At 48.2% G+C, this 7,158-nt stretch overlaps 1 protein-coding gene across 9 annotated transcripts in view; it reads right to left on the reverse strand.

Annotated features, from left to right (window-relative positions):
* TNIP1 (TNFAIP3 interacting protein 1) overlaps window positions 1–5,481 on the reverse strand; it is a 57,832-nt gene extending 52,351 nt beyond the window's left edge. For all 9 annotated transcript variants that reach the window (XM_073994612.1, XM_073994611.1, XM_073994614.1 and 6 more), the window contains exon 1: window positions 5,398–5,481. The gene's annotated coding sequence lies outside the window, so the exon portion shown is untranslated. The remainder of the gene's footprint in view (window positions 1–5,397) is intronic.
* Between the last annotated feature and the right edge of the window lie 1,677 nt (window positions 5,482–7,158).

Consider the following 7,158-nt stretch of genomic DNA (forward strand, 5'->3'; position numbering starts at 1 on the left):
TGGGTTTTACTGCCTTTTCTTAAAATAAATAATATTTGAGTCACAAAAAGCTTAGATGACCTTAGTAAAGGGCTGAACCAAGATTCAAACCCAGGTGGGCAAATCCGGAAGCCGCCTTCCACCCTACCTACCTATATGTGGGCTAGATAATCCCAACAGACTGGAATTTCCTAGACCGGTAAGGAACAGAAACTTGCTTTAAGGGTAGGAAAGCTTTTTAAAAGTTTATCCTTTTATTTTTAAAAAGAGAGAAAGGTAAATTTTAATTCCAAAAAGTAGAAGGCCTAACCTTGGAATAAAGAACGGGGCTCTTTAAACTAAATATAGCTTTATGAAAAACCTATTGCAAAAGATTCATTTCACTGGTACTGTTGAAAACTTAGTCATTGACAGGCCCTCATCCTCGAAAAGAATTAGGGGAAAGGATTTGGGGAACTGTTTAATACACACCCTCATTTTACAGAAGAGAGACTCATCAATCAACTGTGACTTCGCGATAATACACAGGCAGACGCTTGACCAAATTAGATACCTAATCTGGGGATTCTCTAAGGTTTTGTAACGTCCTAGGGTTCCTTCAGTTACTTCAATGGTGTTATCAGATCTTCAAAACTATATTCATTCTAGTTTAATTATGAGAAGAATTACACTTATGGCTCGATTCAAAAGGGAGGAAGGGAGGGAGGAAGCGATGCAAACACCAAAGCACCACTGAGTGTCACCACTGGGGGGATCCTACAGAGAAATTGGGAATCCTGGCCCTGGTATCATCTCCCAGGCATCATCTCCACCCATCAGGTCCCCACCTGCCAGTTTTCTTCCTGCTCTTTGCCTGTACTTCCCAATTCTCTTCCTGCAATGCTGTGTTCCTATTCCCAACCCACATCTTCTCCACCCCCACCCTCTATCCACTGAAAACTAAAATTCACCTAAAAATGACTGGTCTCTAATTACTTGCATTTTGTTTCCACACTATTTCAGCTGTTTTTGTAGCATGTCTGGCCTTAGCTGGGCAGTTTCATTTCTCAAAGTGCCCGCTAGGAATTCTCAAGCTTGACGTAAAAATGGCATTCAGTCATCTCTTTGTCTGATTTTCTAGTTCTGGATCCTTTTTCTTAACAGTTACAATTTGTGAGAAAACTTGTTTATTTATAAGTCGTGACTAACCCCACCCCTTCCATTCTTTTAAGTCTTGGTTTGTCTTCAGGGTATTCCACCCTGATAGAGGCCCTGGAGCCCATTGATAACAAACCCCTATTTGACAGATAGGTAAATTCAGTCCTCTGTCTAGAAAAGGACTTGCTCTAGGCCACACACACTGAGTGACACAACCGGGATTGGAATCCAGGGCCTTGGCTCCCAGTCCTGTGTGCTTGGTCCGCTGTACCAGGTTGTCTTCACAATGACATGATTTTTCTCACTGTCTTGCAGAAACTCACCACTGTCATAAACACAGGCTATGAATCGAACTAATGGGATTCCAGTCCCTGCTCAGCCACTTACTACCTGGGTGGCCCCTCTAAGCCTGAGGCTTCTGTCTGGAAAATGGGGGATAATATACCTATTCCTCATGTGATCATGAGGATAAATTGGATAATGCAAATAAAGCCCAAGGCTCAGCACACAGTAGGCATTCAAGAAATGATAGTGGTGTCTAGCTGTGGGCTGCATGCATTGGGTAGAACTTTGCTGTTAAACTCTGCAGTGCAACCTCACCAGGCTCCATCCCACCATACACATCCTCTCTGAGACCCTAGCCTCTGGGGGCGTGGCAGGAATGGGAGACAGGCCCCCTAGCCTGGCACTGCCTGCTACCTTGTGGTCTGGAAGGGGATTTCCAAGTCAAGAAGCTGGGCCTGACGCTGGGAGCTGAGTGACTCAGGCAGGTGCAACCTCTTGTTCTTCCAGAGTAATGACAAGCACTCGCACAAAGTCACACCCACAAGGAAGATCAAACTGCCTTTGTTTTGTTTTGTTTTATTTGGTTTTGTTTTAAAGCGCACAACTTCTCAATCTCCTTTCTGCTACTCCCTTCTCCACCACCTCTACTGAGGTAGCTACAGAGTCAGACCCAGATACACATTTGAAGGAAATAAAAAACATACAAAAAATCCATCTATAACCAACTTAACCCTAGACCAAGTGCCAGAAGAGGGGTGGAGGCTGCATAATGAAAGCATTAAAAGGTAACATATGGAGTATTTGCTGTGTGCTAGCTCTGCGCTTTTATTCATAATTTGTCTCCCAACCAGCTTATGAGGTTGGTACCATTATCATCCACATTTCACAGATGAAACTGAAGCTTTGAGGTATTAGATGACTTGCCCAAGGTCTTACAGCGCAGCAAGTAACCAGAGCTTGAAGATCCAGGCTCTTAAATGCTTAACACTCTTAAGCATCATGCTCCAAAGTCCTGCCAGCTAGCAAGACATAGAACTCAGAATGCCAGGCTTGAAGGGTCTTTTGAAATGGTCAACCCAGGCGGGGCATGCGGTGGCTCATGCCTGTAGTCCCAACACTTTGGTAGGCTGAGCCAGGCAGATCTCCTGAGATCTGGAGTTCAAGACCAGCCTGGCCAACATGGTGAAACCCCGTCTCTACTAAAAATACAAAAATTAGCCAGGCGTGGTGGTGGGCACCTGTAATCCCAACTACTCGAGAGGCTGAGGCAGGAGAATCACTTGAACCTGGGAGGCGGAGTTTGCAATGAGCCAAGATCACACCATTGCACTCCAGCTTGGGGACAAGAACAAGACTTCGTCTCAAAAAAAAAAAAAAAAGAAATGATCAACTCAGTCTTTTCATTGTAGGGCTGGAACCACACCAAGGGCCAGAGAAGGGCAGGGATTTGCGGGAGGTCTTACGTTGAGTTTATGATTCATACACAGGACAGAACCCAAGTATCCTGCTCCCAGCGCAGTGCTGTTTCCACATACCCCACTGATTGGAAATGGAGCATCTAAATCAAACAAGCACATGCCTCATTCCATTAGGAGAATGAGTGAATCAGGGCCTTGGCTAGGGGAGAATGGAACTCAGGGGGAGCAGCTAATGAACTAGGAAAAGAGCAGCCCTTCCTTAGATCCATAGCCTGAGGCAATCTCAGGAGTGTAAAACCCTCCAGTGGATTCTAGGTACTTTTTGGTGCTGGGTGTAAGTGTATATTAGAGAGAGATTTTGATGATAGTTAAATGAGATAATGCACGTCAAGCACATGATACTGACTAAAATTGTTCTAGGCAATTGTGGCAGTTTTTGGTAAAAAGTAAATAAATGAGCAGAGTCCATGGTCCCAGCTTCTCTCCTCTGCCTAAGAACACATTTTTAATTCTCTCTATCCACCTCCCAAATACCTGCATGAGGAGGTAGTTGTATCTTCAGAAGTTTTCACATTCATTCAGCACCTTAAGGTGAATGAAACCATTTCATATCCACAACTTGCCCGTCTCCTAAGAGACTGTCATGCAGAGGATAAGGTGTGGGCTCTGGCCTCTGGGCTTAAATCACAGCCCTGCCACTTATAACTCTGTGCCTTGGTTTCTTTATCAATGACATGAAGGTTATAACTGTGCCCAATTCACAGGATGGTGACAATCAAATGCCACAGGACTTGGCCTCAGTGATGATCATTATGATCATCCATCCTGTGAGGCAGCAGGGATTGCTTCTCTCCTTTCCCCAGGAGGACCCCAAGGCCTGGAGCTGGGGAGCAGCTTGCCCTGGACATCACACTGTCCTCTGAGGAGCTGGGCCTAGAAGGCATTGCTCTGACTACTCTCCAGGCTCTTTCCCCTCTTCCCCCTTCTCCATCCCAACTATGTTCCCTGTGTCCCTGGGCCTGCCTGTTACACTTCAGTTTCTAGGGCACCACTGGAGGAGAGGAAAGGCAAAGTGACACTGGGGGAAATTCCCAGCCTCGTCACATAGTCACATATGCGGCCTAGCCAAGCCCCTCCCACAGTTCCTAGGAACCCTGGGTCCTCCGACTCCAGCTTCTCTCCCCCTGGCCTCTCCGTCTCCAGGTCAGGGTGTCAAGCTGGATCTGGGCTTGCATCCAGGGTTGCCCCTCGTCATCCTCCTGGAAGTGGGAACAGGTCAGCCAGGCTCAGCCCGGCCCAGCCTCTCAGGAAGTTAGACCCACAAAACCGGAGCATTTCCTAATCCTGGGAAGCCCTAACAGGGCCCTGAGAGCAACCCTCTTTCAGTCCCACCCACCTTCCTCCCTGTCCTCTCCCACAGCCTCTTCTTCTATGGCCCCTCCCCGCTCTCCCTCCATTCCTCTGTAGCCTAGAAGCCACCATCAGACTTGGCCTCTGTTCCTTGCCTCTTCTAGCCAGGGACTTCCCTGGACTGTGAAAACATGCCTGGGGAGGAGATGAAGAGGGCCATTTGGATGAGCTGGCCTTTTCTTCATCATTCCTGGTTCCAGAGTTTCCTCATTCTTACGGTAATTTTTATGGACCACTCAGGATACAGGAGTGGACCAATCAGACCCGCTTCCTGCTCTCTCAGAGCTAACAGACTCTCAGGAGCCATATGGGGCTATCTAAATAAGTAGAATTAAACTAAAATTAAATAGAATTTTAGTCCAGATTTTCTAAGTAATCAAAGAGGAAGCTGCATCAGCTGTATCTGCCTGCCCTTGGCCCACTCCCTGTGCCCTGGGCTCTCTGTTAAAGGTTCCACCACAAAAGAGTCCAGCGGCCCTAGAAGCAGAGCAGGCAGGAGAGAAGCAAGAGATCCTTTTGCTCCAGTGTTAAGGAGGGCCTCAGCCTCCATTGTGTTCCCCTCGGAGGCAGCATCGATTCTTGGTCTCTTCCTATCTAGCTGCAGACTTCTAACGTGCCCAATACACACCTGTACACTCCCCATCAAAAATTCACACACACACACACACAGACCGTACACACAGATACACAAACAAATACAGTCACCAACTTACACCCACACAGACACATACACACCTCAGGGATCTGACACAACACAGGCATTCTCACACACACAAACACCCACATCCATGTTCACACTCGCACACCTCCCTTTTCTTGAGGGAAGAAGACAAAAATAGGCTTTTCTTTTTCCTTTGGAAAAGCTAGTAACAACTAGAGAGAAAGAGCCTGGCCAAGAAAGCAAGGCCAGAAGAAGAGGGGCAGGAAGAAGAAACGAGATGGAGGAGAGAAGACAGCGGAGAAGGAGGCTGGGTGAGGAGCAGGGGCTGGGAACCCAGGACTTGGGTGGGAAGAGCAAGCTGGGCTGGGAGCAGCAGACCCTGACTGGCAGGACATGGGAGGCCAGGTGGCTCTTGGCATGGAGCTGGGGGTGTCTGCTGACCCCAGCACCCTTGTGCGGTGGGTCCTTTCCCCTGTCCTGGCCACCCACCCCCATCTGGTCACTCACCTGGGGAAGGGCAGGAGAATACCAGGGTGTGTGCACCGGGGGCGGCTGTCCCTGCGAAGGCTCCTCAGCTCACTGTGCTTCTGCAGGAAGGAGGGCTGGGCTGAGCTGACTTTTAGGCAGGAGGGGAATTCCCCGAGATGGAGGAGCCGCCACCAGGCAGCCCCGCAAGGCCCAGCTGAGGCCCCATCCTGCCCCCTGGCAGAGCAGAGGGCCCTTATTTGTCAGCCTCCACCTGTCACTTCCCAGACTGGCTGTCCCGTGCTGTGAATTACAGAGAGTTGGCAGGGGAGTGGGGGGAATATGGGGGGAAGAGCTGGAAGCCTGATGCTTCCTCAGCTGGGCTGGGAAGAGGCACCCGAGGGTGGGCTGGGGCAACCTGGCCTGGCCTCCCTGGGTTCTCCTGAAGACCTCCATTTCCTCCTTCGCCTAAGGTGGGGGATTCCAGTGTTCAGGGCCCTGAGGAAGCTGCCAGATGCCCAGCCCACATCCTCCCACCCCGTTCCTATCCCACCTGTTTCCACTTACTCTCTGAGGCTTCTCCATCCATAGTGAAGGAGGGGCCCACTCCTTTCTTGGTGCATGCCGAGTCACATTTGGATGTCAGGTAAGGCCTTAGAAACTGCAGCCCAAGGAATTCTTCACTGACCAGCTGGAGATCCTGAACAAGTCACCTCGTCATCCTAAGCCCCAGTAATTCCTTGCTTAATGAGTCCTGCTTTGCCTGACTCCTGCCATTTAATGGTAATTAAAATGATGGGCCGGCACAGTGGCTCATGCCTATTAATCTCAGCACTATGTGAGGCCCGAGGCAGACTTGAGCCCAGGAGTTTGAGACCAGCCTGTGCAACATGGCAAAAACACTGTCTCTACAAAAAATACAAAAATTAGCTGGGTGTGGTGGCGCTTGCCTGTAGTCCCAGCTAGTTGGGAGGCTGAGGTGGGAGAATCGCTTGAGCCCAGGAGATTGAGGCTGCAGTGAACCATGATGGTGCCACTACACTCTAGCCTGGGCAACAGCGTGAAACCCTGTCTCAAAAATAATAATAGCTTTAGAAATAAAAATCATGATTTGTAGACATCCTTTGTAAACTACTGACTGCTTTACAAACATAATGTCTTTGTTCCTTATCCCCTGAAAAGATGCCTGGGGAGGGGATGAAGAGGGCTGTTTGGATGAGCTGTGGCCTTTCTTCATCATCCTGGTTCCAGAGTTTCCTCATTCTTATGGTAACATTTATGGACCACTGAGTATACAAGAGTGGACTAATGAGACCCGCTTCCTGCCTTCTCAGAGCTCACAGACTCTCAGGAGCCATATGGGGCTCTTTAAATATAAATCAAGTAGAATTAAACTAAAATTAAATAGAATTAACAGTTCAATTCCTCAGCAGCACAAGCTGCATTTCAAGTGCTCAACCACCACATGTACCTACTACATTAGATTACATGCATATATGACATTTCCATTATTACAGAAAGTTCTATTGGATAGCACTGCTCTGGGGGCCATAGGTAAATGAACAGGCGATTACAATAAAGTATAGGAAAGATGTGTTTTGGCAGGAGAAATGCAGGGGTCTTTGGGAGCCTGGACAAAAGAGTATCTGGTCAGAATATAGGGATCTGGGAAGTCTTCCTGGAGGAAGTGACATCTAAACTGAGACCTGAAAGTAGCCAAGAACGAATATAAGGAAGAGTGTTCTCCACAAAGGGAATAGAATATACAAAGAGAAGAGAGAACATGTTCCGAGAACAGAAAGA

Source organism: Macaca fascicularis, chromosome 6 (assembly GCF_037993035.2).
Source record: "Macaca fascicularis isolate 582-1 chromosome 6, T2T-MFA8v1.1".
NCBI classification, from domain to species: Eukaryota; Metazoa; Chordata; class Mammalia; order Primates; family Cercopithecidae; genus Macaca; species Macaca fascicularis.